We start from the raw sequence: 21,996 nt of genomic DNA, 5'->3' as shown, positions 1-21,996 counted from the left end.
GCCTTGCAATCAGTATTCAAAGTTGAATTTCCCCAAGATTTTCTGCAAATCTGCACTTGGAGCATTTCATAACAATGATGGCTATGTGTGTGCGCTTCTTCAAATTTAGAATGATAATAAAGATGTGCCATTGTTGTTCTGAGGGATGTGCCAACCAAGAGAGCAAACAATTAGAAGGGCTTAGATGCCGTGGGCCAGCTTTCAAAAGTGACTGGTGAGTTTTGGGTGCCTTGGTTATTGGGTGCTCAGCTTGAGACTCCTTAAAAGAGGAGTGGTTGTTAAGAGTTTTGAGCACCCACGCTCTGAAAATCAGAGCCTTTATCTAGGTTGGGGACCAAAATGGAGGTGCTTGGAACACCTGATCTCTTTTGAAAATATCAGCCCATAAGCCTGTCGTCCATTCGTAATAATGGAATAATAATTACCACAAGGAGACAGTGAAATGGACACTCCTTAGTGGATTCTTCTACTACCCTAAGGCTACTGGTAACATTAAAAGTGCATAGTACTTTTTCCCCCTACTTCCAAAGATGGCAGTGCTAGCTATACTATATGTTCACTTTCCTTGTTATACATTGCCCCATTTTAATCAACATTATGGCTAGAATGCGGCCTACCTCTGTGTGGGTGCACAAGTGGGGTGTGTGGGAGGCAAAATCAGCTTTCCACCATACACCCCCATCTGCAATCCTGCTGGAGAGTGCAGGCCCTGCTAGCACCCTAATGGGAACAGGGGAAGGATGATGCTATAACCCTACAGCATCTGTACCAGTCAACTAAGCAGCTCTGCTGGAGAAAGAAACACATGTTGTACTCCCTAGCAAGGGGATGATGGAGCTACCATTCCAGGGTACGATCCCCAGAAGGAATCCTGGTGGAGTCCAAGTCAGCACAGATCCTCAAGTGGCTGCAACATGGTCTTACAAGCATGACTGACAGCAAAAGCCAGAATCTATCTATGCCTTAGAATCTATCCTGATGCCAGACTCTCTCCCGGGGCGGGTAGGCAGTTAATTGTAAGCTTAGGGTCCAGATTTTTAAAACCCAACCACATTTTTTGAAGACACAATTTTGCACTCATAATTGTGCGTGCAGTTAATATCATTTGGATGTCTTGCTGTCTGAAATATGGGCTCGGCTACAGAGCTCCTCACCTGAATGACATCAACAATTATTATTTGCAGGAGCAAAAGCAGGTTGAACAGAGCCCCCTTCAAAACTTAAGTCCTAATTGCATAAATACAGTCTTTATAGTAACAGACTCCTGTGGACAGACAGTGACCTGTTGTAGGTTTCCTAGGAACTCCATGATGGACAGACCAGTAGCCAGCCAACACCCTTGATTCTCTGTCATCCTGTATCAGTTTTATCTTGCCATTGGGGCTGTGTTTCTATGTTCTGCTGTTTTCTTTACCCTTTATTGTAAGACAAGAACAAAGGGGCATTCAGTGAAATTAGGCAACAACTTTAAAACTGCTCAGAAGATTTCTGTGGCTTGATCTGGGACAGCCCAGCCACTGGGTTCCATGTCCTCATTCAGTGTGGGATGACCATTCACCATCCAGGATTTTCCTGCTGGAAGGGCCTCCTGCGTCACTCAGAGCAACGCACCGGAGGGTAACTGCAAGGGTGCATCTGGTGCTGCGTGTCTCATGGCAAAAGAAGGTGAAAGAAAAAGAACTTGCCCTCCCCCCTGCGTATGCTTCTTCCAGTAGGCCTTTCTCCTGGGGTCTTAGGCAGGTTTTCAATGCTCATTGATTGAAATCTCCCCTTCTTCAGAAGCGTGGAAACACCAGTCCCTAGTGGGTGGTCAGCAGTGGGCATTGAACCCTAAGATATCTGGTTCTATAAGCTGCCACTGCCTGAGCTAAAAGACCCCACTCTGCTAGGCAAGGATGTAGGTGGCACAGCCAAGACAAGAAGAGGACAGAGTGGGTGTGAGTTACCAATGGCCAGGGCCGGCTCTAGGCACCAGCGTTTCAAGCATGTGCTTGGGGCGGCACTTTTCAAGGTGGCACTCCAGCTTTTTTTCTTTTTGCTTCGGCGGCGGCACTCTGGCCCCTTTTTTTTTTTTTTTTTTTTTTTTTGCTTGGGGCGGCAAAAAACCTGGAGCCGGCCCTGCCAATGGCAGCAATTGAAGCCAACCACTCTGCTCAGCGGGAGAGATGCTCACCTGCAGGGAAGGCGATGGTGGAAGAAGGCAGCGATGGAGGTCTCTGGGGCTTTGAGACGGCAACTGTCCTGCCCAGCTTGCATGAAGGGGAAGGAAGCTGCCTGTGGGGGAAAAAATTCTTCCCGAGGCAGCCTGGAAAGCCAGGGAAGAGCCATCAAGGGTTCTGCAAGTTAAGGGCTCTCGTTCAGCCCATCCCTTCATTTTCTCTGCCCAGGAAGATTGGGAGTGGAGCAGTGAGTGGTTACTGGCTGCCATGTTTACCAGGAGGCTGTAACCTCTCCTCCTATGAGTTACCTAAAAAGCCTTTGAGGAGCGCCTCAGGGGGAATTCCTCTCAGGCTTTTTCCAGTGTTCCCAGAGACTTACTTGGGGCAAATGCAAAAAGTCTATTCAGGGAAAAGATCTCTATGTTGCCTGCTCTGCCCTTCCCCTCTTGAGTTTTAATGAGCCCTTTGGTGAGAGGTGGGTCAGAGGAACCAAAACACCTCCGCTCCTAACAAAGAGCCATATAGGCATCATGCATTATGCCCCATCCCTATTCCAGGTGCTTGGGAGAGTGAAAAGTATGCTCGCTTAGTGGTAAATATACCATGTGGTACCGTTACAGGTTTACTATAGTGATCTATAGTGATGCTCTAAAGATTAACATCTGGCCACTTACCTTAGCTTTTCTTTACTTAGCCTGCACTTAAGTGCAATTTGTCAATTCCTTGGATTTAGCAGACTTGTAAAATAGATACATAGTTAGGATGTAAAAGAGCAGGATTGTACAGGCAGAAGCATTCCAGATAAACCCAGCCATATAGCATTATGGTTTTCAGTACCCTAAATGCAAATTAATTCCCACCTGTAGAAGGTATCAACAGCCCATGCAGAAACAGAAACTAAGTTCACTTTAGACCTTCTAAATTCCTATCTCAAGAAAATGCATTGAAATTGCCACCCACTCTCAGTCTGGCTGATTAAATAAAATATTGACCCTTTCCAAACACAATATTATCATTCCAAGCATAATATTATCCAGTAGTGTCTGAGATTGTTTCTACAGCTCTTAAAAATGAATTCACCTGGCACCCCCTATCTACTCAGATAAAGAAACAACATTGTGTGCTTTTTAAATAGGAAACTGATTACGCAATGGCTAAAGTTAAACCATAGAATAATTCTTTAACCTTTCTTCATAGTGAATATCATTTGCCTAATATTACTTCCGAATAAAGGAAGAAAAAAATGCTCTTTTCCGTCCCTCCATTGTTACTTTTCCCTGTACAAAACCATTACTATTGGGAACCGTTCTTCACATACCAATTTTAAAAAAAAGTATCCTGTTTTTGATCTGCAGTGAGTCTTGGCGACAAGTGGCGAAACAATGGCATACACAATAGCACAAACCGTTCCTGTAACAAACATAGATTGCACCAAGAAGTAAACACACAGATTAAAATTCACCCCCTGCAGAGTCAGCACAAAGCTATGTCCCAACTTAAATCCACTTAAACCATATTTTAAGAGATTCAATGAAACTTAAGTGGTGCACTGACTTTCCACAGGCCTTCTACCCAGGGGAAAAATTCACCTGTAGTGAATATACTGGCCACAATTCTTCATTTTCATTTTTGTTTTTTCCCCTCAAACCCACTTGGCTTAGAGGGCTCCAACTGAGGCTCTGAGCATCTGCTTTTCTGTGGGACCAGCCTTACATTTCTTTCCCAGTTCTTCTCATGTATTAATAGGAGTCATTTTTCTTACTACATCACATGGACTGACTACAACCTTGTCATGTTAAAGTAACAGTTGCACCATACTGCTGATGGATATCAAACTGACATATCCCATCCTTTCTGTCAGGGTGCCAGGTAGGGACACATTCCCAGACAGCCAAAACTCCCCCAGACAGTACCAGCTATTGGAAAGGCTGCTCTGACTTGCTTGTATCCATTCTTTTCACTGTGCGAGCAGATAAACTAAGCTGCTAAATCAGACAGTGCATTTCCCAATTTAGATTTTTGGGAGCAATGAACATTGCATATTGGCTTTCTTTTCCTTAATGGGTGATTCATGATCAAAAATCTACATTTAAGCAAATCTCAGCTGTGGTATGTATTTATTTAGGAAAGGTTGTTTTGCACTGCTACATTTACATGGAAGGTCATTATTTTTGATATAGTTAAAATCAGTATTAGATATAGATACAATTTATTGAATTGGGTTTTGGGGACATACTATTTACAGTCAATGGCAAATTTATTTTTATTTGTGCATGTGTTTACATGCTAACTTTGAAACATCTAGATGACTATTAGTAAGCTTGACAAAGTTTGTATTATTTGTGCAGAGAAAAGACTTGGCTTCTTAGCGACCATGTAAAAGACAAAAGCATGCTATCCTAACATAAGAACAATATATTGCATTATAAACATGCCCTTTGAACATGGTAAAGTAGTTCAAAATAACTTTCTTTTTTTTTTAATTCAGGCTGCAAGCAGAATAATGAAGTAAGCTCAAATCTCATCCATTCTCACTCAAATTCTTGGAGTCTGACTATATAATCATTACATTTACATAAGTAGAGAGGTTACATCATTCAGGAAAGGAGATGGCAGAAGCCAAAGCAAGCACAAATTAGACTATTGGCTCTTCTCCCTTGCTTGAGGCCATGAGAAGAAACTCTGCTAATGGATACATGTTCTCCTAGTTTTATTAGTTTACAACTGGTAACTAGGGAAGGTGTTGTGATGGGAGGATTAAATGGTATTGTTAGCCTCAAAGGTTTCATTCTTAATTGATGCCTTCCTATTTGACAAGGCTTTGTCACATGAAGAGTGACTTTTTGACCTCACTGGTGAACTCATTGTGCCGCTCATTGTATGGAACTGAACTGGTGTTGCTTGCCATTGATATCCCGGTCTGAAATCGAAGTATTTGCTGGTTAATCTCTGCTGATGAAGGGGGGAACAGCACTCGGTTTCTTAATTTTACATGCTATTGATGAGTTATTAACCTGTATTCAATTATTCTTACCAAGCATGAATAAAAGTGAACTATGATGTCTGTAACTGCCTTGGTGCAAAAATATTCAATATAAAAAGGTACCTCCCTCCAGCCCCATCTCTCTCCCATATAATGAGCCTACTCACATGCACACCAGGAAGCTATGTTTTGACGTTCTGAGAACGATAGCACATCATTCAAAATATCTTTTGGATATTGTACTGCTTTTAGAAGAGTTCTTCCACAAAGGACCTGGAAAACCATGGCCCAGTGTGGGTGATGAATGCATTCCTCCAAAGGACATGCCTGTGCTTGGAGATATTTATGTGTGCTTGAACTTGTGCACCTTACAACTGACGCCTAGGGAGCACAGTTTAGAGGTTAGATCAGAGGATTGGGAATCGGGAGCACCTTCCATGCTACTGAGCGATCAGGCAAGCCATTTAACTAGCAGTATATGATACATACACAGATACTCACACACCCAATCACTTTATATCAGATTATTGTGGGGATTAGTAGATTTAGATCCCAAAACCATTTTAACACTTCTCTTCTTGGTTGAGGTGGATATTTTGAAGGTACTTTGGGGGAGTAGGTCAGATTAGATATTACAATATGAGTTCATCTCCCCAAAGAGATGAGATGTGTGAGGTAATATCTTTTATTGGACCAACTTCTGTTGGTGAGAGAGACAAGCTTTCAGGATTCAGGTCTGTTTAAGCTCAAAAGCTTGTCTCTCTCAGCAGCAGAAGTTGGTCCAATAAAAGATATTACCTCACTCACCTCGTCTCTCTAATACCCCGGGACCAACATGGCTACAACAACACTTCATCTTCCTAGGTAGATATATAGGCCAATATATATCCTGGATAAGAAGGCTGCAATTTAGTATGAAGTATGATCTCTTCAACCTAAGCTCAGAGGTCTTAATACTTTAGAGCAAGTGTATGTCACTGCTGCCATTACCAGAAGATGTATGATCTCTCCTTATTTACTTATGATTATTACTGATCATCTTAACAAAGAGGTTATCAATATACAAAGTGAGGAAGAAATTCATTTATATTATTCTATCAATATCAAGGTCATTTCTATAACTAAAAAGGGTTGTGAACAAAAGATGGATGGAACGTACATGACCGAAGCTAACCATCTAATTCATTTACTTTACTCCCAATAGCAAAGCTTTATCTCTGATATCCAGAGCAACATGTTTAACTTTTCAAGACAATTTTTGCTCAAAATATGGAACTTTGAATAGAAATTTAATAGTATTTTGTAGTTCTGAAGCACCTTTCATCAGAGGAGCTCAAATCACTTTACAGTCATTAGCTCATTAAGCCTGAAAATCAGCTTGCAATGTTAGTATTGAAAGTATTATCCCTATTTTGCAGATGAATAAACTGAGTCTCTGAAGAGGTGGAAACAAAATGCAGGAATCCTGATTCCTGCTCTAACCACTCGATAATGTGCCTTTCTCAGAGCTGGGGATAGAAAACAGAAGTTCTTCTCCTAGTTTTCTGCTTCTAGTCAAAAGACTTCCCTGGTTCTATTGCGGTTTTTAATTTTAAAAAAAAATTTAATCAACATTTCTATTGAAATTTACTTTATCTTTTAGAAAATGAACATATATGAAGAGATGGTCTGAAAGAAAATCTCCTCAGAAAAACGAAGTTAATTTGAGTTAAATTCAGAACTTTCCTTTTGTTTGTGTATGTACATGTGTAACTCTTCTCTTCTTGGTCCTGACTTAAGTGCCAAAATACTACATGAAAGACTTTCTCTGGTATTCCTAGTGTAGTTAGAAGCAAGAATTACCAGTTATATGATCCAAACTATAATCAAGTTTATTAACAGTGATTTAGCCATAGGCCAATGTGCAATCCAAACTACACAAACCTCTTCAGTCTTCATAATTGTTCTGGAAAGTGGAAAACACTCTGAGATTTCAGGTACTTACTATATCTGGTCAGACCAGAAATATTAATAAAAAATGGCCTTTCCTTCATGAAAAAGACCTATAGGATGAAATCCTGGTCCCAGTGAAGTCAAGGGGAGTTTTGATGAGGATTTCACCCATAGAATTTAATAGGGATGATAGCAATAGAAATTACTCTAAACCCCTATACAATTTAATGCAGAATGATGTCCTTTCTATATGAAATTCTATAACAGGGATACAACATTCTATTACATGCAGAAGGACTTTTTCATAAAGGCCATGGGGGAGGAGGTCCTTCTGCATCCAGACCCAGCTATAAGCAAGGAGTTCAGAGGAAGCCATGAAAGCTGAAAAGAATGGGATTAGAGAGCCTGAATTTTTTTCAAACCTCAGACATATTTTGGGTTCAGTCTGAGTTTGGGACAAAGGTTTTCATTGTGATTTGTCATCATGAGCACTGGTTTGTTCATTCCTAAATAAAATCAAACAAGGGACTGAACTGTTCACCTGGGTCAGAACCTCCTTGAACTCCAGAAACATTCCAGAGCTAGGTCCAGAGCTCAACTTTGTGCCTAGTCCTCTGTTTATACAACAGGAGATTGAAAAGCCCTCACACTTGGGCAGCACTCCGACTCTGATTCTGAACTTTACAGCTAAGGCCCACCTCTAAAGATGACTCTAACATCCTACAAAAGAACTAAGATTAATACAAGAACTGATCAAGAAACTAGAGTCTCAAAGTGAGTCAGAGCCATGCCTGGCTTCTCATTAAGCTCTCACTTTTTTCTGGGAAAATTTCCCTTCCATGTCTCGTTCAGGAGACACTTCTGTCACATTCCTCCTTTCTGTCCAGACTTCTCCAGTTTAGTCAAGTAACCAGATTTTGTGGGATTATTTTAGTGCAGTTTCCTCCTGCACATATTATTATGTTTATCTGGGTGATTGCTTAGCTGGCAAGCCAATTATGTGGATACTCGCCCATAAACCTTATTTTCAAATGATTTCTTGGAATTTTAAGAGTGACCTTTTCATAACATTCAAGGGTTGCTGTCTGGCTGAATTTCAGCAAGACTGATGGAAAAAAAGTTAAATGAAAGAAATGTGTTCCTTAATTAATTAATGGTGAAAATAAGACATTGGTTTGAGGGATGGAAATCCTGTAGTTTGCTAAAGCATACAGAACTGTAGTGCACAGAGTTCAATTATACCAAATAACGTATGTGACACCTACCCCACACGGTAAAAATGAATGTATTTAATATTTCCTAGATGGTATAATTGTCAATATTCACTGGGGGGGAAAGCTGAAGGCCTGCTTATGTCACCCTTACATTGAATCATACTGTGAATAGACTTGTTCTAATCAATAAGACTATTTGCAGAGCAAAGGACTACTCGCTGTGAGTGAAAGTGGCAGAATTTGGCCCTTAAGATTGTAGGCCTGATCCAAATCCCACTTAAGTCAATGAGAGGCTTTTAGCTTACCTCAGTGTTCTTTGGATCAGGCCCTATCTCTCTATCTAAGCACTTAAAATGTGACCTCCATTGTTATAAACTGAGTACTACCAGATTTCTCAAAACATACAGTAAATCCAGTCAATGTTATCTCCTTTGACTCAAGATGCACTCAGAAACTGTATAGCAGGGTGTGGTGGGGTGGCTACCCACACAGGGAGAAGAAAGGGTTAAAAGCAGCACCAGGGAGGCTGTGCAGAACCCACTAATCAGGAAAGGGCTTATTGAGCCCACCAATAGGGGGAGGCTTCTGGAGCAGCCAATCAGGGCTGGCGAGGGCCATATATAAAAGGCTGCTCAGCGGAGCAGAGAGGAGTCTCTCCCTGGAAGGCAAGACAGGAGGACTGGCTGCCTGGAGAAGTGCCATAGATACAGCAGTGCTGGGCAGGGGCAGCAGAGTGCGAGGGTGAACTGCTGGCTGACCACTGCCAGGCTGGGGCCTTGCTACAAGGAATGAGAGGGTGCTAGGGCTATGGGGGAAGTGGCCCAGGGAAAATAGGCAGCAGGTTGGAAGAAGGCAGTAGGTGGCTGCTGGCTATAGGGTCCCAGGGTCGGGACCCAGAGTAGTGGGTGGGCCTGGGTCCCCCCCGCCCTTTGCACCCCACTTGCCAATGAGGAGAGTGGCCGGTATCCAGACTGCAGTTTGTCCCTGAGACAAGGGGCTGGACCTTGGACTGCAGTTGACTGCTGAGGCAAGTGGCGGGACTAAGGACTACCGGTCCTCTGGAAGGGGGGAGATACCGTAGCGGGGGCACAGCCAGAGGACCGTGCCCAGAAGAGGACGCTTCGGTCCGGGGAGTGACGTGGGTCCAAAGAGTAGAGACAGCAGTGTCGGCAGTTGTGACACCACTAGCTGAAGGTGGACTATAAGGGGTGAGAGCTAATTTCCAGGATGGCCAGTAGGAGGTGCCATGGTGGTGAGTCCCACCCTGTCACACAGGGGGAGCCAACAGGCAGAGCGCAGGCCAAATCCAGATGGTGAAATCTTTTTATTTACGTATCATTATCGTTTTTTTTTTCCTCTGGAGTCTGAAACCTGACTATACCTTAACCAAAAAATTTGGACCTTGGCAAAAAAAATAATTGACTACCCCTGCTGTATAGTGAAAGTTCTTTTTTGTTCTTTTTCTGTTTTAATCATTTGCCATCTTGGGCATGTTGCGGTGGGACAGCTCATGTCGAAAGATGGGTCTTATGTTTCATTCTGGAAGCAGTGAAGCTTATACTCACTATATTTTGGGACTTCCATAGGTATGGGCCTGCCACGTACAAATTTCATCCTAGCTCCAGAGTCCCTAAGGAGTGTAGTCATTTGTAGCAGGAAATGGGTGTGGTTGATTAAACCTATTTTTGTTTAAATAGTATAAATAAGTGGCTCTTAAAAATGTTGTTGGGTGACTGAAAATGGAAGAATAGACAAGAATTTAGGCCACAAGTATCTATGCTTTGGAGTAGTATGAAAGGCAAATGCATCTGTTGTTTGTATCCAAAGAATACATATAATGAATGAAATACTTTTTCTTTTAGCAAAACTGCCAAACTTCCAAGTGCGTTTCTCATGCTCATTAACACTGGACTTTAAGAGCCTGATAAGAATGCAATATAAAATCAAACAGCCCCTAAAGACTGTGAGATTATATTTAATACCCTCCTATCACCAGCCTCTGAGTGCTTGGCAAGAGAAATGGTGACATTTACTAATCAGTACCCTCTCTTATTTGTCTTGGCTGAAAGTCTCAAGTCCTCAGCTTATTGAAGTTATTACAAATGCTCTCCATTAGATTGTGTTTTACTTCCTGGTATTTGCAGTAGAATTTGATCACAATGTTGTGGAGGAGTTATGTCTTTAAAACGAAATGCAGGAGTTCAGATACCATGCATGTAATTTGCATGTTTATTTTCTCTCTTGCAATCTTGTTCTTTAACTTATTCTTAGTGTTTGACATTCATTGTTTTCCCCATCGTCTGACCTTGACATTTTTTCACTCCTTTCTGAATGCACAGACTTTTGTTTTGAGGGGTATCTGGTGTTATTACTAGTATATGAATATCCTCTAACTGTTCATCTTTATAACAGTGCAATTAGCCCTCCTGAAGGTTGCCAGAAGAGATACAGCATGGGCAAGTGGCCATGCAAGGTTCCTCTACAGTGTTCCAAAATTGTGCTTGATCTGCCTTTAGCAGTGAGGTCATTCTCCATGGCCTGCTCAGTCCTTGGCACCACTCTGTGTAATACTGGTTTTACTGATGTGGAAACCTGTTTAGCTAGAATTGGACTGAGACCGCACCATCTGAGTTTACATTGGTCACTAAATTCCTGCTAAACGGTAACCACTCTTGGACTTTGCAAACTCTCCTTTCCAATGGCAATGGGAAGGCAGAATTTATCCTTTAGTGTGATAAGCAGCTTGGACATCCAGGGCGCCTGCTCTATTATGCCACAGATTCATAGATTCCAAGGCTAGAAGGGACCATTGTGATCATCTAGTCTGACCTCCTATATAAACAGGCCATAGAACTTCCTTCCCAAACTGTATCATAATATACCACAACTTTAAGCAAAAGCATCACAATGTTGCATATTTTAATGTTACATAATTTGATTATTACATATAGAATCATAACCTAAAGTCTCTGTAACTATTAAGTATTGGGGGGTTAATTATACTCTTCCCCCCACCCCCCCATGCTGGTAGAAATTAGATGTTCCAATTCAAACCAATGTCATCTAAGCTGTTTAAGAGAAACATAATGCTTTTGTTCCTGAGGTTGGCAAAGAATGAATTTGGCTTCAACTTCAACACATTATTATTCTGAATGAAACCAGACAAGTCTATCTATAGACACAAATTCTAACTCAAGTGTCCCATGTAGCATTTGGGTTATTTAGAGCCCTTCCCTGGGCAGCATAACAAATCCATGCTGTTCATCCTCAGTCATTCTCTCTCTCCCCCCTCCACCCCCAATCCGGAAAGTAAATGCTGCCCTCCCATCCCCACTCTCAAATAAGTATCAAGAACATCTTTCCTCCATTCCCTCTTAATTTCAGGTACATCAATTTTAAGTGCCCAGAACAGGATATTGAAAAGTTCCTCAATTCAGCAGTGTTTCACAAACCCATTTGATGCAGAACATTATGGCTTTTCCTCTGTCATTTGCCAGAAAATACTGCGAATCGCAAACACTTTCTTTATGATGAACACTGGAAAGAAGTATTAAGATAACATCAAAAGAGCTTGTTATGGTGCCCGTCTTCCCCATCCTTTGTTGTGAAGTAACATTGCCATGGTGACATGTGTACAATAGAGATTTCCAAAGTCCTAGAAGTGAGTTTTAAAGGACTGCTCTGGTGTCTCAGTACACAAGCCGTAGCATCCTGCTTATTGTCATTGCCAGGCTGCCTTCCTCGTACTGTGCTGTTGGCCAGTTTTCACAAGCTTGTCCCGCTTCTTCTCCAGGATTTGAATGCACATCAGGTGCAGAGAGGGTTGGGAGAAACTTTAACATCACAAGTCCATGCAGTGATGAGTGGAATAAAATACTCAGCCATAGAAAACCAGCAGCTCACGAGACAATTAAAAGCTGTCAAAGCAAAAACAAACAAAGAAACAAAAAACAAACCTGATGAAAAGATGTTCCCTGGGGATCAAAGGTCAGATTTAACTTCAATATCTATTTTGTTTCATAAAATGAGCACGATTCTCTGCTCAGGAGGGGATCCTCAACCCTCCTTCCCTCCAAATTGTACCAGTAGAATAATTCTTATACACAACGTTAGCTTTACAAGGTTGTAGGTTTTTTTAATCAGTTCACTTTGTCCCTATTAGCATTTGATATCATTTATGGCCTTTCCTATAACTCCACCTGGGAGGTCTCAGAGTGACCTTAATTTAAAGGCGCTCCTAGGCGAGGTCTTTGTATCTGCATGGTGGTGTATTTCTAAGAGAAGAATGGTGAGGCAAAAATGACCATTAATCACAGCAGTGTTTGAGGAACGTCAGGAGGCTCAGGTGAAGAGTGCAGCTTTGCACAGCAAGGTGAAAACAGACACGCACGTGATGGGAGATAATGTTTACACAGAAAGCGTCTGGATTAGGGTTAATATTAAACCAACTCCTTCCCTGTCTGTATTCAAATAATGACAAGGACCTGAATTTGCCCCGTTGTGCCTAGGTATTGCAGCTCATCGTACACTGTTTTGCTAGGCTCAGCAACGGGAAATAAGGGTATTTTTAGCTGTAATTTTGGACTTCTTAACTTTGGTAACTTTTAAAATCAAACTGTTAATTATTTCCATTTATTAAATAAGGAGGCAGTATGTTCAGTTGGTTAGGGCAGAAGATTGTGAGTCAGAGCCTCTAGTTTCAGTTCCTGGCTGTGCCGCTGACCCACCCTGTCACCTTGGGCAACTAACCTGAACTCTGTGCCTTAGTTTGTCAGTCTGTAAAAAGGATGTTCCTTCCTCACCAGGATGTTCTAAGGTTTACGTAATTTAACATCACTTTTAATCTTTTAAAAAACTTGGTTAAAAATCACTGTGCAGGTTGCAAAGCTCACCTAAACATTTGGATCTGAATCCAAAGTTAAGATTTGAGGGTTAAACTGTGTTGTTCCAATTTGGGCTTATGTCCAATTATTTCTTAAATGCAGAGAAAATGGGCAGAATAAACAAAAAAAATCTAAAGTTGTATTTAAAGTAGATCGTCCCTACAGTTTCAACATGATTTTGATACTTTTTAAAATCATTACAGTATATAAGGATCCAAAAGTGTTGGAAGTGCGCATATTTACTTCAGCTGCCTTCAGTGGGCTTTGTATAGGGTCCTATAACTTTTTTAAATGGTGTGTGTGTGTGTGTGTTTTACAGAGAGTATATTTACATATTCTATAATGTATAAAAACACAATAATAGATAGTAATGGAAGGAAGAAAGTACATAATTGTTCACTTACTTTATAGGGTGACAAATGAAGTCCAATGCATAGAATGACATTCATATACTGTTAGTGCACATAGATACAGTATATTATAAACATAAGGACAGTTACTACAGAGCTGCAGTAAGTGTTTTTTTAACATTAATATCTTGGCTGTCTAATAAATTTAACATAAAAAGGCTTTACACATAATGTCAAACCGTACTAAAAATCTATAAAAGCAAAGATTTTTGTTTTGTTATACAAGTGCCAAACTACTGGATTTTGGAACAGATCAATTTTTTGGTTTCATTTCTGTATCTGAAAATTGGCAAACTATTTGAACATTTTAATAAATAAAGAAAGGTGGACAGCAGGGTGGTGCTTTTATCGAATTGTAGAGATGGGGATGAGAAATGGTGGTTTTGCCAGTAATGTGAATGACTATGAAGATTCAGGGTCAAATTCTGAGCTCTGTCAATGTGAATCCTGAATAACTCCACTGATCACAATGGGGTTACTGAGGCTACGTCCTCACTACGGGTGGGGGGGGGGGTCGATTTAAGATACGCAAATTCAGCTACGCAAATAGTGTAGCTGAATTCGACGTATCGGAGCCAACTTACCCTGCTGTGAGGACGGCGGCAAATCGACCTCCGCGGCTCCCCCGTCGACGGCGCTTACTCCTACCTCCCCTGGTGGAGTACAAGCGTCGATTCGGGGATCGAATGTCGCGTCCCAACGAGACGCGATAATTCGATCCCCGAGAGATCGATTTCTACCCCCCGATTCAGGCGGGTAGTGTAGACGTAGCCTGAGACTACACCGAGGCCCAGATTTTTAAAGGTATTTAGGTGTTGCTGCTCTCAGTGTTGCACCAGCTAACTGATTTAGGAGCCTGAGTCTCATTTTTCAAAATGCCTAAATCCCTTTAAAAATCTAGGCCCAAAAGGCCAAGCTTTCCACCAGCCTTTGGATAGAAAGATATTTTCTTTATGAAAGAGGCAGAAATCGGGTGGGGGAAGGGAGAGGGTGTTTTGTTTTTTATTTTTGTTTTTGCAAAGTACTATATATCGTTACTTGTCTAGTATCATTTGGAGGTGAAAAAGAAGAGGTCTCCTTGTGCGCTTCCAAGGAAGCCACTATTGAACCAGAAAGATAAATCGGAAAAATTCAAGGTAGAGTAGCCAATTGACTGAGATTTAAAGTGAAAGTCCTTATATGTGTTCATGCACTAAAACACAGACAAGTGTATCGTTTGAAAGGGCATCCATTTTTGTGCACCAGGAGGAAGGGAAAATAATAATTGTAGTCCTCTTTGCAGTGACTGATAGAATTGAAGTGTCCCAAGCACTGTCAGTTTCTCCATGAGTATGAAGGATTTGTAGTACAAGGCAAAAGTTCTCGATGGAGGAATGATAAGAATGTAGCTGAAATGGATTTGGGTGTTTTATAATTGAGGGCTATCTCCTGAAAGGTGCTTGGCACTCTGGCCTCAAACCCGCCAAAGACTTTGTGTGTAGTCCTATTCATTTCAATGGGGTTACTAACATGCTTGAGTGCTTAGCTGGATCAGGGTCAGAGCCCTCAGCACCTTGTTGGATCAAGCCCTAAAGGAATAATTAAAGCTTGAGATACCTAGTTTGCTTTAGGTCCCAGCAGGGATATCTTCCTCTAAGCCAGCCTGCAGAAAGGGAGCAGAGAGTTGGTACAGGTGGTGAATACCTTAGCCATCTTCCTGGTGCAGGGCAGAATAGGCAGCTGCCTGACCACATGGGATGCACTTCGGCAGTGTGCACCCCCCCAGCCAGTGCATGTTGTTAATCAGTTGCAGGGCAGGCCATTTCCCTTAGGTGATAGACAATGCCCTGTTGATGGTGCACTAACTGATACCTTAGTGGCATTCAGTGCAAGGTTAAATCCTGCTCTGGTGCATATGGAGAAGCCTAAAGTGACCCTCCTCACTAGTGCACCACAGATTCTTTTAAGAAACATACAACAACTTGAAAGAAACTGGTCCTGTTATGGCTGATTGCATGAATCTATCATTTTATTCATAGTTTCCTAGTATTGTGCCAAGATAGTAAATAGTTGGGATATTAGAATTTAATTGACCTGAGCCTACATCATGGTCCTCATTGCAGACCTTTATGCTCAGGTGGGATCCCACTGACTTCAGTGAGGTTCTGCTTGGGCACAGGAGTCTGGTTTCATACATCACAGTGCTGGATGGGGCCTAGGTGTCCCTGAAGTCTGCAGTGCAAAAGCATGTAGAAGATTCCTACTTTAGTTGTGATCAAGGCTCCTATGCTTACCTTTAGAATCTGATTCTGCTCTCTTGGTTGAAAGGCATTGGCTACATAATTGCAAAGTATCATTATTATGATGGATATAGGTAACTGTACTGTGTTTTGGTATATTCTTGTGAAGAATGCTGCAGTTAGCACATAGTTGCTGTTGTGATTTTCATAGATTAGATAATCATAGATGGCAGCACTTGAGCATATGCTCAACTTTACGCATATACTTAAGTCCCCTTGACTTCAGTGGAATGTAAGCACATGTTTAAGCACCCTTCCTGAATAGCAATGCGTTTCTGTATCAGGACCTTAGTTAGTAAGCAGTTGAAGATGCTGATAAAGAAAAAAGCATTTAGAAAAAGTGTACAGGACAGCTTTGATCTCTTCATCTGATGGAAACATTCGACAAATTCTACACTATATTACATGGTTGTAAATCTGTAGGAAATATATAAGAATCAGGATTTGTATTGATATTATGAGCAGGGTTAGGCCCACTATATAGCTTCTTCACCCTAGAATTTGCTGAATATGTCACACCATGCCCATTTCAGATTTTTGTTTTAAATGACAGTTTATCTGAGCTCAGGGAATGAATGGATAACATTACTATTTACATAAGCTCATTGTGATCTGTCTCAGTAATGTAATCAAATTAGGGTTAACTGCAGCTGGAGAATGCCAGCTTGTAAACTGTTTTTCAAAAAGAATCACATGGCGTTACTTGACATGTTTAGTATACATCTGGGAGGCTTTGCAAAAATTATAGCACATCCCTAACTAATGTAACCAAAGTCAGGATTCTGCTGCCATCAGTTCCCTAAATCCAGGAAATGAAATCCAGTGACGTTCTTCAACAATTGGAGGAGTGATACCTCCAAACAGATTCCTGTAACAAAAATTTCTCTGACATGGCTGCTGCTGACATGTTGTCTTTCTTTTGGCTAAAAACAACAGAGCCGTTGATAGAAAAAGCATATGGTGTAAATTTTGAATACATTTATGAACATCTGTGTTAACTGCAGAATTACAGCCCTCTGTGCGTGTCAAGCACTGCATTTAGTATTATGGCATTCATATAAGATGAAGTCCAGCCTGAACTAGAATTACCCAATGGGTGGATTTTCAATTTTTTTGTTGCTAACAGACATCCTTTGTGATGGTACTTTTCTTATTATTTGTATTATTATGATGGATTATGTTTATCTGTATTACAGTAGTACTTAGAGACCCCAATGAAGATCAGGGACCCTTTTCCCTACAAACACATAGGGTACATCTACACAGCAGTTGCAGGGCCGGCTCTAGGATTTTTGCCGCCCAAAGCTAAAACAATTTTGGCTGCCCCCCCACCGTTTTTTAATTACCCCACCCCCGGCCCCGCCTCAACTCCGCCCCTTCCCCAAATCCCCAGCCCTGCCTCCTCCCCCCAGGCTCTAAAGCCTGGGAGGGAGGGAGGGGGAGAAGCGGCGCCTGCGCCGTGGCCACTCGGAGTCTCCCCCTCCCTCCCAGGTTTGAGAGCCTGGGAGGGAGGGGGAGACCCCGAGCGGCCGCGGTGCGCGAAACAGCTGATTCACTCGCTTGAGAGCCTGGGAGGGAGGGCGAGTAGCGGCGCGCCAGCGGCAGCAGCAGCAGCGGAGGTGAGCTAGGGCGGCCAGGGCACATTTTTAGGGGCAGCATTCTGGCGCCGGCCATGCCGCCCCTAAAAATGTGCCGCCCCAAGCACCGGCTTGTTTTGCTAGTGCCTAGAGCCGGCCCTGAGCAGTTGAACACCCGTGTCTGGCCCATGTCAGCTGGCTTGGGTTGTGGGGCTGTAAAATTGCAGGGTAGATGTTCCGGCTCAGGCTGGAGCCTGGGCTCTGTGATCCTCCCACTTCATGGGGCCCAGAGCTTGGGATCCAGCCCTGCCTGAACATCTGCACCACAGTTTTGCAGCCTGAGCCCCGTGAGTCCAACTCAGCTGACACTGGCCCAGCAGCAGGTGTTTAATTGCTGTGTAGACATACCCATAGTAAATGACAGACCCTGCCCCTAAGATCTTACACTCTTTAAACACACAAATTGTTAGTATTGCCACAGTATAACTGGGGAACTGAGGTGTTTAGAGATTAAGGGACTTGTCCAAGTCTCAGAGGAAGTCTGTGGCAGAGCTAGAATGTGATCTCAGATTTCTTGAGTTCCTGTCTATTGTCTCAACAACAAGACCATCCTTCCACTTTAAAGTCCTTTGTAAGAGGAAAGTATTAGCTAGAGATTGGACCCAAACCAAATCTCAGATGCTAAAACCTTGTTTCCCGCTCTTGAATTTGTAGGAGGTTCAGATCTGGATCTTGATTCAATAGCTGATTGCTCTATAACGAGTAAAATCAACCCCCCAGATCCAACAATAGGAACTTTGGAAAAATTCAAATTAGGACCCACATTTTGCAGCTTAGTCTATCAGCAGTATTATCATCCTGTTTTACACAAAGCAGACTGGCTTATCCAAAACTAGAGCTGGTTGGAGAAACTTTGGCAAAACAGGCAGTTCTGCTGAAATGAAAATGCCTCACAAAATCAGTTGATTTTGACAGAATTTCATTTAGGAAAAAAACTAGGAGAAAAAAGTTCTGACAACATCAAAGTGTTTTGTTTTCAATTTTTTTGAACGAAAAGCTTCAATTTTTCAGTTTTAAATGAAAAGCTTCATTTAGAATATTTTTAAATTTTGTATTGTATATTTTAATATACTATAAAAATTTTAAAGGCAAAATTGAAGTGAAAACATTTTGATTTTGTTGAAATGAAATGTTTCCATCAACCCAAAACAATTTTTTTCAGAATTTTCCTTCACAGGGAGTTTTTTTTTTTTTTTTTTTCAGGGCTGCCCAGAGGATTCAGGGGGCCCGGGGCAAACCAATTTCAGGGGCCCCTTCCATAAAAAAAAGTTGCAATACTATAGAATACTATATTATCGTGGGGGCCCCGTGGGGCCCGGGACCTGGAGCAAATTGCCCCACTTGCCCCCCCCCCCCCCCCGGGCAGCCCCGTTTTTTTTCACTCCAGTTTGAAACAAGCCATTCATAAAAATCCAAAAATCCTTTGCAAAACAGAATTTACATCCTCAGCACGGATTTGTCCAAAACCACAAAGGAAAGTTGTGTCTGAGTTGGGATTCAAATTCAAGAGTTCCTGACTCTGAATCATGTGTACAGAGCATGTAAGAGGGTGGGGTCTGTCCCATGTTAGAGTGAGCAGGTACTGGAGTCAGTCACAGCCTGTTCCAGGTGTTTTGGAGCACATGTGGGGAGAGAGAAAGTGGTCCTGGAATGATAAGTAGTGTCTGGGTGTTTCCAAGCGATTGTTTCTTTAAGGACGTGGGACAAGGAGCCTTGTGGTGCAGGGTGAGGCAAGGCTCCCTTCTCTCCCAGTAATGCAGGATGAGTTCTGGGAAACAGGATAGTTTATCACCGGATTCTTCCCTCATAAGAGTTGAGACACCAACCAGGAAGGAGGCCTGCCTGCTGACTTCTCCGCATCCAGAGAAGAATGGAATTTAGCAGGAGAGGCCAGCTGTGGGAAGCTGATCCAGGTCTGCAACTGACAGGAATAAGCATAGCCCCAAGGAGGTGAACTTTGAGACTCCTCTGTTAGGAGGAGACGACTTTGGAAGAAAGCTACTCAGGAAGGAGGGACTGGGTGGAAAAGCCTGTTTGTGTTTGAATTTTGAAAGGAACTTTTAAGAGAAGACAGGCCTCAGGGATGAGGGCCTGGGCCCAGCTTGAGACTGGTATGAAGAGACTGCGGGGTTTTTATTTGTCCTTTTGACTGGTGTACCCCAGAAGGGGTGGATTTTTGTTAAACAGCTTTAGCCAGAGGACCAAGTCACTGGAGTAGCCAAACCAGGTTGTGGGCATTTTCAAAGATGCCCTAAGAAGGAGAAACAAAGGCAGGGCCACTGCAGAACCATCTAGGCCATGGGGAGGCGGGGCGGTGGGGGGCACTCAGGAACGGCAACCCAATTAGAGAGCACTAGAGCACATCCCAACTTGCACTTAGTTCTCACTTTTTTCTGAGTATTTATGGTCAAGTAAAACCAGTGCAATATGTCCTCTGAATGGGTCAAGAACGTTGCTCCAACATTTACAATCAACAATATTTTATGATACTTTGCATATAATAGCTAGGATTTACTGTTGAGCAACTTTCATCTGAGTGTGTCAGTGTTTCACAAACAAATTAAGGCTCATATGATGGGTGTATTTAAACTGTCATACAGAGGATCACACTAGAGTATAGAGAGTTTAGTGGCCTGATTCTCAAAGGGCACTGAGGACCATGACTTCCCAGTGAAGTTAGTGGGAGCAGCAAGGGGTTACTTAGCACCTTTGAAGGTCAGGTTGTTCCAAAAGCAGCTCAGTGGAATCTACTTGTAACGGTGCATATTAAACTATTTAATTTTCAGCATATCGTGCCGCTGGTTTCTCTTCACATTTTTTTTTTAATATTGCTCTAGTGTTCACCTTTCGCTCTTGTTTGCTTTTAGCTATTTTCCAAACCACAATTTCAGTCTCTATTAAAAGTTATGTAAAATATAGAATGAGTTAGAATTCTAAATATTTAAAATATGACATGTTGTTGTTACAGCTGAGCTCAGAAACATTTGCCAACGTTTTTTAATTCAGTAAATGGGTCAGTCTCACCTGCCCTGGGTCACAGAGGCCCACTAACTTCAGGCCAGGTCCTCACCTGGTGTAAATTGACATACATTAATAATAATAATTGATGTAAATTAGCTATCAGAGCCAAGTGAATTTACACCAATTGAGGGTCTGTTTTGTTATTTTAAAAATGGAAAATTTTTTTTAAAATGTGTAACGTTTCTCATTTTGATAACCTTAATTTCCATCTCAGTTTTTTGTACTGTCTTGCTGCTCCAGTTGACAGCCAGAATGCACTGTGACATTGCATTTAGCGTGTAATCCTGCAAGGTGTTGAGAACTCCAGCCCCACACAAGCACTTAAGCAGATGCTCTACTTTAAATGTGTGAGTAGTCCCATCAAAATCAATGGAATTTCTTAAATGCTATGTTGAATTGGAGCTAGAGTACTGGCTCAAGCCTTTAGCGTGCCTACCCTGATGGATCTTTACAGCATTTTATAGAACTTAAGTATTTAACCTGCCCATCTGCCTGCTTCCCTATATCTAACTTGCACCATCACTGAAGTGCAGTCACTCTGAGGCAGAATCATGGGGCAGTTCTCTTACCGCGCACCGCAGCACTACGCAGCTGCCCGGGGGAGGACGTGGAGAATACCGTATGCAAGTGCTGGAAGAATTTAAATAGGTAGAATCTGAATAATTCAAACCAGAATCTGGCCAATTCTCTGGAGTTAGGACAACACCTACTGTTAAAAAAAAATGCCATAAGGTCTTTAATGAACACAAGTGGGTTGGAAAACCCTGATGTTGGATCTCACCTGAAAGAGATCTCCAATAGCTCATTCCTCCAAATCCATACCATACCCATCACCAAGCCTGTGCTGCTGAACCAAGGGAAGCCATCGTTAATGGTGTGCATGCCAATCTAATTCTCTGAAGTGCTGGAACGATTTTTATAGCGGGGGTGCTGATGATGGAAACCATGTCTTTGGTATTACTACTTCAAGGCAGTGGAAGTGGTAGCACCCCCACTATTCATAGTTCCAGCACCAATGCATTGAGACCACTGTGCTTTATTTCTTCTCTCTCCAATGTTAGCATCTTAAGTGTGTGAGGATTTCTCTACCAGATATATTAGGATCTTCCGCAGACTTCGCTTAATTATTTTCCAATGCATTATTTCTTTACATCTAATTGAATTTTTAGACAGAATTGTGCTGCTGTGCAGCATATTGAGTGCTGGTGATTACCTGGCATCTACTCCAGAAATGACTGCATCACCACCTCTGGATTTTCCACTGCATTCCATCTTCTCTGCCTGTACTCTAGGCTGGATGCTTTTTGTGACTTTTTTTGTATGTGTGTGTATCAAATCTAAAGAAATATTAACTAGAACAGTTGAAAATTTTCAGTGCTTCAGTGAGATATTTTTGTGAGGAAAAACTTGCAAAATTTCTATCCGCTCTAGAATAATGATAATTAGTAATATCAGTAGGGATGGTATACCTCGACGAA

The 21,996-nt window shown here is 42.0% G+C and overlaps 1 protein-coding gene across 1 annotated transcript in view; it reads left to right on the top strand.

Moving 5' to 3' along the window:
• The window catches only part of LOC115271372 (histone-lysine N-methyltransferase PRDM16-like), a 237,451-nt gene that overhangs the window by 195,259 nt on the left and 20,196 nt on the right, over window positions 1-21,996 (top strand). The window lies entirely within an intron of this gene.

This window comes from Terrapene carolina, unplaced genomic scaffold, assembly GCF_002925995.2.
Source record: "Terrapene carolina triunguis isolate 2854851 unplaced genomic scaffold, T_m_triunguis-2.0 Scaffold714, whole genome shotgun sequence".
Classification (NCBI taxonomy): Eukaryota; Metazoa; Chordata; order Testudines; family Emydidae; genus Terrapene; species Terrapene triunguis.
This window is presented reverse-complemented; position numbering and strand designations above follow the sequence as displayed.